This window comes from Cimex lectularius, unplaced genomic scaffold (assembly GCF_000648675.2).
Source record: "Cimex lectularius strain Harlan isolate CLEC.00 unplaced genomic scaffold, Clec_2.1 scaffold368, whole genome shotgun sequence".
Taxonomy (NCBI): domain Eukaryota; kingdom Metazoa; phylum Arthropoda; class Insecta; order Hemiptera; family Cimicidae; genus Cimex; species Cimex lectularius.
Window position 1 is genome coordinate 298805 of NW_019392899.1, and position 9413 is coordinate 308217.

The 9413-nt window shown below is 32.3% G+C and overlaps 1 non-coding gene across 1 annotated transcript; it reads right to left on the reverse strand.

Moving 5' to 3' along the window:
* Positions 1-8847: 8847 nt before the first annotated feature.
* On the reverse strand, positions 8848-8966 carry LOC112127767. The gene has a single exon (XR_002910725.1). It is a non-coding gene; the product is annotated as a 5S ribosomal RNA (ribosomal RNA).
* Positions 8967-9413: the final 447 nt, after the last annotated feature.

The window sequence follows — 9413 nt, forward strand, 5'->3', positions numbered from 1 at the left end:
GTAATTGAACAATTTTTCTTTAAGCGACTGCACAATTAACGATGTTATGTTGTTTTATGTTTATTGCAATCTCTAACAATTTTCTTTTTGTTGGGGAAAAACGTTTTCCAGCAAGGGTATTTATATGAATGATGTTTTCTGGGGGTAAGGGTCGACAAATAAATCATCCCCCTAGTTGACAAGGGGAGATTTCCAACATTTCCCAAACTTAATAGGCTACATAAACGTCGCTGTTCGCATTTTCCGTTGTGGCACACAACACTCAATTATAACCAAATAGAGTTACGTGGAAACATCTCATTGATAAGTTGAATAAGTGAGAATTGCCATTGCAATTTAAATTTAAGGTTGGGGGGAAATAATAAAAAATCCCGAATGCTTTTACACTATTTACCACACAAAAGTTTCAACCTTTAAAAAAAATTGTCTGTATAACCATCGTCGGCATAATTCGCATAGAATAATTAATCTGGATATGAGTGTCCAAAGCACAAGTAACTCATTAATAGTGAGTACTCATTAATAAACATTCCCAAATAAAGCTCGTCATTAAATCAAGTACTTTTCCATTATGGATGAAGTTGATGTTAATTATTCCTGTTATTTAGGTATTACGTGTGTGTTTCTCGCTATCTCACTCCCTTTTCACTCTTTATGTTTTTCGCTCTATCAGATTAATGTTTATGTTTATTTATTTTCTTACCCTTCTCCACTTTCTCCGTCTATTTTTCATTTTTTGTACATATATTTTACTATATAAAATATAAATTTCTAAAACATATTGTTTCAGTACACGCAATATATGCATCAGTACTTACCATTAGACATACGATACCCTATTAAACAAGTACCTCGCGAAAAGCTTCAAGATATGATTTAATTACAAAACAAATATTATAAAATTTGATCCTCAGAGGTTTGCTTTACTTAAAATCCCTATAGAACGCTGTACTCAGCACCAAATATTTTCCATTGCTATGGAAGTTCTCAATAATCAAAATGATCCACAAGCCAAAGAAACCTCCTTTCTTCCTAGTTCCTATCGTCTTATTAGTCTATCATCTATCCTTGTCAAAATTCTAGAGAAATTCCTTCTCCGCATTTTTTTGCCCAAAATTTAAAATGATAATATTATTCCCGATCACTCAACAGCTGTATCGTATTATTGACAATATCGCCTTTTCCCTTGAAGAAAAACAGCATTGCTAGGGTGTCTTTCTTGATTTAGAACAGGCCTTTGATCGAGTCTGGCTTTCGGGCTTGCTTTGTAAACTAAACAACGCCCTCCCGCATGCGTATCTCATACTGTCATCATACCTGATGGACCGATTTTTCCGCATCCGTCAGAGAACTGAATTTTCACTTTTGTCCGCATTAGGGTGGGTGTACCTCAAGGAAGCATACTTTGCCTATCTCTTTTTACTTCAGCATATATTGCAGATGTTCCTACACATGATAAGATTTCAAGAAAAACATTCGCTGATGATACGGCGATCCTTACACGTAATTCGGACTCTTCCAATAACACTGAACAATTACAACAATAACTGAAAGAATTAACAATATGGGTCACAAAGTAGAGCATAAAAATAAATCTAACAAAAAGCTTACAGATAAATTTTATCTTGCGTAAAAATCTCTGGCCCCCCAATGAGCGTAAGTGGAACCCCATTGCCAAAATTACACATTGAAAACAAACTTTAAATTTATAAGACAATGTATCCTTCTACGGTTATGAAATTATGAAAGATTCCAATTCCGGATCGAAAATTCTCTGTCCAATTATAAATATCGTTTTTTATGTTTCAAATCATACTATTCTTCAAAACCGTTCCGTTTGTAAATGATCTCTTCAAAACCAGCTATAAAAAATTTCATCGATCCCTGAGTATCCACAACCATCTTTAATACGACAATTATCACTTCGTTAATTCTTCGTTTTCTTACTATCTTGCTCTCTTTCGTTCCTCTTACTATTTATCTTTCTTTCATTTTCTCCCACCGGTTGTCACTGCTCTGTTTCCAAATTTCTCTTTTTACTTTTTTCTCTCATACACTCTTTCTCTATGATTTTTACTATTGGTTTGAGTTTGACAGTATGATGATACATATTTGTTTTCACACACACACACACACACACACACACACACACACACACACACACTCTCTCTCTCTCTCTTTCTTTCTGTCTCTTCTTTACTTGTTTTACTTTTGGTTTATCTTTAACAGCATGATGATACATATCTTACATTTTTTCTCTCATTAACTCTTCCACATACATTTAGGTCTATTGGTAAAAAGTTAAAAAGAACAACAACAGCGCTATTATATATTATAAGAGCCGATAAAGGAAATAGTGTAGAAAATGAACACCTGAAGTACATTTCTGAAGTTGAAGAATTCCTAAACAATAACGAGTGTGAAGAAATAAAAAACCTCACCTTAAAATTAAAAACTGTTCAAACAGCTATAAAAAATATATTTCTATTTTCGAATGACTTATAATACAAGTAGTGTCATTTTATAATTCTCCATGCCACAATCTTGCGATAACAAACCTACAAACCTAGTTTGGTATTAAAAAAAATTCAAATTTAAAGGTATCAACAAGTTTTAGTGTCATTTGATGTTACTAAATTATTTTCAAATATCCCCGTTAAACAATGTACTAAACCAATAAAACAAAAACTTATTGAAAACTCTTTTAAGGAATTTGTAAAAAATAATATAATAGACCTCTTAAATAAATGCCTACTAGCATATTATTGTAAATTTAAAAATTAATTTTATGAAATAAATAGGCTGCGAATGGGGGTCTTCATTATCCCAACTGTCGATATATTCATGGATAACTTTGAAAAAATTATTTTCAAATCAAATAACTGTTCTTTTTTAGAAATTCTATATAGACGATGTTCTATGCATACAATTGGGAACACTAGAGGATCTAAAAAAATTTTTTCCAATTAATTAATTCTTTTTTTAACAAGGGTATTTCAACTATGAAGTTATAGAAACACTTGGGGTGCAGATGTTTTTGACAAAAAATCCCATTTGTAAGTATGTAAGGTTCGAATCCAGCGGCCCTGCATTCGAACCCGGGACCTTTACCTTACAGTGATGAGCGCCGTGTCAATGTCTAAACCGTTGCGGCCCAATTCTTTAATCCCAATAATTTTTTCAATAAATTCTTTACACCCTAGTATAAATTTTACATTGGAAATAAAGAAAAATGGTTGTTTAAACTTTTTAGAATCCAAACTGTCCATAATAAATAACCTCATTGAAATAGACGTTTATAGAAAACCGACACTTATGAGTCATTATACGAGCAGATTGTTTCCACCCATTTACTGCTCGATTCATATGGCATATAACGTATGTCGAAACTCCCATTAACATTTAATTATAAAAAAAATTACAAGCTATTAAAACCGTTGCTAAAAACAATAGATATCAAGAAATATTTATTGATATGTTGCTATTTAAAAAAATAAAAATATAATTTTAAAAGAAGCAACAATCAGACCCAGCAACCCAAACAAAAATGAGTCAATAGCTTTTCATTGCTTGTCATACATCAAAAAGAATGCGAAATTCTTAAACCAGAAGGTTTTAGAGTAGCTTTTAGAAGTTTACTTAGAAACAAACACTCAAAACCTAAAGAGAAGGTTGATAAGTTGTCAAAAAGCAAGGTTTACCAACTTAATTGTAACGATTGAGAAAAAGTGGCAGAGAAATTAAAAAGAGAGTTAAAGAACACTTGCTTAAATCGAACAAATTTTGTGACTTAAGAACCACCAAATGAAACAAAACACAATTTAAATTTAAAAACAACAGAGTTACTCAGTTTCGGAGTGAACTAATAGATTGGTTTGAAAAATTTAAAATAAAAAAACGTAAAATTTAAAAGGTGCAAAATGCATGAATAATACAATAAATTTTGATTTAAACTCCCCCACAATTTTAAACTTGTACTTAAATAATATTTGATATACAAATTAATCACTAATTCACAATTACTTTCTAATAGTATTTTTAGCTTTGTTATAATTAGTGCTTTTTGCACGTTCAAAATTGTGCGGCATCAAAAACAATTCATGTCGAGTGACGTGTTTATAACTCCTACAAACTGATGATGAGCGTTTAATGAGATCGTTGAAAACAACTAACTTTGAATAAGAACTATCTTTTTAAAAGATTAATACCCATCATCAATACACCCCACCTTCATCATTTGTTTGAAATTATCATTTTGATCAGGCTATCTTTCAATTAATCACATATCTGTAAATTATCACGCCAAATGAACCACGAATGAAATACTTGAAATATAATTTTATAGAGCAAACTCGTCAAAATTTTCCCATTTGCATTTATCATGAACAAACAACGGCACATAGACCTAATTTTACGTTAGTACATTTGTGTAGATTGATTGTCAATTTCTAGTTAATCGACCTTTTTCGTCAATGAACAGGTTGCACAAGCTGATGTTTTGACACATTGAATCGATAGACGGCAGTCAGTGCAACAATTAATTATTCACCTCGTTAGAACGTTTTCAAATATCAACCAAAACATTTTTAATGTATAATTTTGTAAAGAAGATTTCAACAAAAATTACCTAAACCAATTACAACTTTCTTTTACCCAGGAAAAAAGGGAGCAAATATATTCATATGTTGAATTGGCTGATGTAATAAAGTCAAAACCTTATAGCCTTTACAATGCTTTTATGACTTGGGAGTCACGTTTGAGTATTTCACGAGAGAAAATAAAAAGATTTCGATTGTTCCTCTCGCGGAAAAAATCCGTTCTCTACCATATAACAGTAATTAATACCAAGGGAAACGGGCAGATTTTTAATCTTCGAATAAGGGATCCACTTCAAAGGAGATTTCCCTTTGTTTCGGAAATGATTTACTCTAGCATTTCTTCACGGTTAAACTAACCCTTTGTGAGTTCAGCGGTCTCGTATCTCCTTGAAGCTTTTAGGTAATAAAAAGGACGGGAGAAACCGGGATATAAAAGGTGCCCTGGGCGTCTATCTTTAATATTTAAGTAACTTTTTATTTTAAAATCTCTAATATCTGTGATGAACTTTTATAAACTGTTGAATATGCTTTTAAAAAAAACAGTTTGACCTTTTAGTTGGTTACTTTGGCTTAATATAAATGTAAAATTGTACATTCAAAATTTATAAAAGAAGGTAAAATGGGCAGAAAATAAATGTAAAAATGTCGTATGTTTTCTTTACCCGAAAATAAGGTGTTATTTTAATGTTTCGACCGAGAACTTTCGAGCTTTCATAATTCCTTAAACTTTTTTACGATCCTCTGCGGAATTTTTTTTGCCTTGATAAATTATTGCAACAATTGAATTAAGCTTCGCCAAATTACACATAACTTTTCAACAAATTTTTTAACAACATTATGGAGGGATACTAAATATAAAGAAAAACTTTGAGAGATATAACTGCGTTTTGTAAGATATTCTTCATGGTAAATTTGTTATACAAATTTGCTGAATTGTAATAAGAATTTTTTCAATTAATTAATTTTTAATTAAGGTTTTGGTTGAGATAAAAACGTCAATGTCACACGCGGGATTCGAACCCACGACCTTCGGCTAAATACGCTTCTGCTCTACCACTTGAGCTATCGTGACTTCGATCCACTCGGACACTAACTTCCCACCTCAACCCCACCTTTTCAATTTTCCCTCCTTTTTGCTATTTTTCAGTTCTTAATTCTTTTTCTTCTTAATTAAAAATTAATTGAAAAGAATTATTTGGTCAAGCGGGCCACGAAACCTAATAAATAAAATAAGAATTGGAAGCAAAATTGAAATTTAAAAAAAATCTTTTGGCCTTAAATCTTCTCAGTTACGGCTGGGTGCATTTTGTCCTGGGGGCTAAATGTTTACCTCATTGCGACACCCATCCCACAAAAATTTGATTTAATGTATCACTGATCAACCAACATGTATAAAACGTCTAAATTATTACACATTTACGAAAATTCAAAAAATAAATTTGCTGAAAATTGTATCGAAATTGGCTTACAAGCTTCTGCGCCCGGATGGTCTAAACTCGCATTATGTCGAGTTGATAATGGAATGCCAATTAAACGGAAATAATAATTAAAATAACGACTCAGTCGTTTTAATTTTTTACTCATACACGAGAACATAAACACGCGCATATTATACGTATGTACCTAAACATCAATTATTTACTGTTCTGTATTTTGTGTACATGTAATTTTATGTATAAAATTATGTAGATTTGATTGATTTAAGCAATGTTGATAATTGTATTAGGTTTTGTGGCCCGCTTGACCAAATAAATTCTTTTCAATTGCCTCAGCCAAAACCTTAATTAATTGAAAATGTTAATAATGTTGATTACAATGATGATTAGTATGTGATTTGAAGATCTGGCTTCTGGTTAGGGTATGAAATAAAAAGCATACTCAGATTACCTGCAGTGCTGAAGTCCGAAAGCTCGCAAGAAATCGTAGTGTTCTTTTTTTTCATAAGCTGATCAGAAACGAGATGTTCAAATACATACTTCTCATAGTTGAGCAACGATACCTTATTATTAATGTAGGTAAGCTCTTAAAGTCCACACTTTTATTTACGCATAGCTTTTGTTGCAACTATGAATTATAAACGTTTATTTCAAAACAATAATTTGGCACATAAAAAAGTATTTAAAATAAAAATTAATACAACAAATAATCATCATGTATAATAATATTTGATTTGATAAATTCACAGTAATACGGTAATAAGTCTTTTTCCCAGATAGGGCAAATCATTGTCCAAAGAGGTTTCTGACTTCTTCTTAAAATATTGTGTCAATGCTTTTCAACTTGTTCTATGACAGCCAGTAATTTTAGCTTCAAAAATCCTGTATTTAATTAGGAAAACCTCATTGAAACAGCAACATTTTTCCTTCCTTGTCTTGTCCAATACTGACGTTTTCCGTTTTTACCTTCGCTTTTGAAGCCATTGTAACAGATTCTTACATTGAGAAAATAAGCTTGACATAATTTTGGAAAGTTTTGATGAAGGGGAGGGATAATGTGTCCAAAGGTAAGATATCTTATAAGGTATCTTAAGCCTGTGCTATGTCGAACTTTGTTTTTCAAATTTTGACGTACTCTGTTTGAAATTGAAAATTCTAATAATATTCCCGATCATCATTTTATATTCCGCACATTTCACTCGATAACTCAACAATTGCATCGGGTTGCTGACAAAATAGCCTCTTCTCTCGAACAAAAACAACATTGCTTGGACGTCTTTCTTAATTTAGAACAGGCCTTCGATAGACTCTGTCACTCGGACTTTTCACCTTATATACTCATTAGGGCGGGTGTTCCTCAGGGGAGAATACTTGGCTCATTTCTATTTTCAGTATACTCTGCAGATATTTCTACGCATGTTAAGAGTTCAAGAAAGCATTCGCTGATTCTTCACGTAATTCCGACTCCTCCATTAACACTCGACACTTACAACGCATTAAGATATACGTAACAAAAAGGGTACAGATAAATTTTGCCTTAAGTTAAAATATCTGTCCTGCAGTGAGTATAAATGGAATCACATTGCCTATCTCTGACCTTGTGCGTTATCTTGGACCTTTCATGCATAAACGGCTGACTTTGAATCCCCACACAATACTGAAAAGACAGCAAACAAACCGACGTTATAAATCATTAAAAACACTACTTGACTAACGATTAGACATTAAAAAGTAACTTTTAATTTACAAGACAATGATTAGAAGTCTCTAGGCTTACGGTTGTGAAATTAGGGAAGATTCCAATTCCGAATCGAAAATTCCATTTCCCAACGTCTCCAATCAATCCAATCTAAAATTCTCCGTCAAATTATAAATGCTCCTTTTTAATTATCCTATTCATAACGACCTACACATCCCATTTCTACCCGAACTGTATCAAAACCCGCTATAAAAACTTTCATCAATCACTGTACACACACAATAATCTATTAGTACGACAGATATCACTTCCAACCCTTCCCGAAAATCCTCCAAGGCGATTGAAGCGAAAGTGGTCCCGAGACCTTCTCATTGAGTGAAGATTGAAGTAGGAAAAAAATGTTGCCATAGGGCAACTTCTTCAAGAGATTCAAATGACAAATTCAACATATATGAACAAATTTACTTAATACAATTTTTGTAGTTGTAAATATAGAATAATTGTAATTAAAAAAAAGTATTGCACCCGCTTAGGGATAAATGTGAGATAAAGAACCGATTTGATGGTAATTCGTTTTGGTTTCTGTAGTACCATTGGCGAGAATTAGCATACTAAAAACGTAGATGTAATGGGCATACCCCTTATTTCCCCTGCGTCCAATAAGAAGGTGTTATTAAAACATTATTTTTTAAATTGCTCTATTCTTGTACAGCTCGAGCACCTCATTCCATTTTTATATCTCTTTTGAAAAGATCAATACCCGAACGTACAAAAATAATGAAAAATCAGATATTGACACAAGAACCGTTGAATTTCTTCGGGCATTCATGACCGTAGGGGAAAGAGCTGTCTTTTCGTTGTTTAATTTAATTTTTTAATTCAAGTGGATTAGTGTTTTATTGTATTATTAACGTTGTGATCGGACGAGAACCGGTGTATTCAGCATGGTATGGACGTTGGCGAAACTTTGTTTCTTTTGGTTGGCGAGGATCCATCCGCCCAGGCGTCTTATGCGATCAACAAAAATTATTAAACATGATAATTGTATAATATAATGACATAATAAAACGATATATTATGTAATAATTTTTATGACGAATGCAATTTAAAATGATACCAACAGCACGCGGTGTTCCCAGGCGGTCACCCATCCAGGTACTAACCACGCCCGATGCTGCTTAACTTCGGTGATCGGACGAGAACCGGTGTATTCAGCATGGTATGGACGTTGGCGATCAACTGGGTTTCTTTTGGTTATACGGGGTGCCGCGCAGTCGTCTTATGCGATCAACAAAAAATGGCTAATTATATTTAATTATTTTTGTAGGATCTCATCTTGTGTCAGACAGATATCACGACATATATTATCTCTCGTTTTTTTTTCGCATCAATTCATCGATGGAATTCGATTTTGCCGTTGAATTTAGATGGATTTTTAAGTTTTTTCGAATTTACTTACAAAAGTGTATTATTAATAGTATTTTCTGTTGAAACATGAATGTGCTTTACACATTTCGTCCCCAAAATTTTATATAACTAACATTAACTTTTTTTTGTGTAACTTTATATAATTGACATATACGTTATCGTTTTTTAAACTAGTATCATAGGTTAAATATAATTCGTTTCATAAAATGGTTATTTTTAACATTTAAGATTCTTATTTATCTTTGTTTAAAT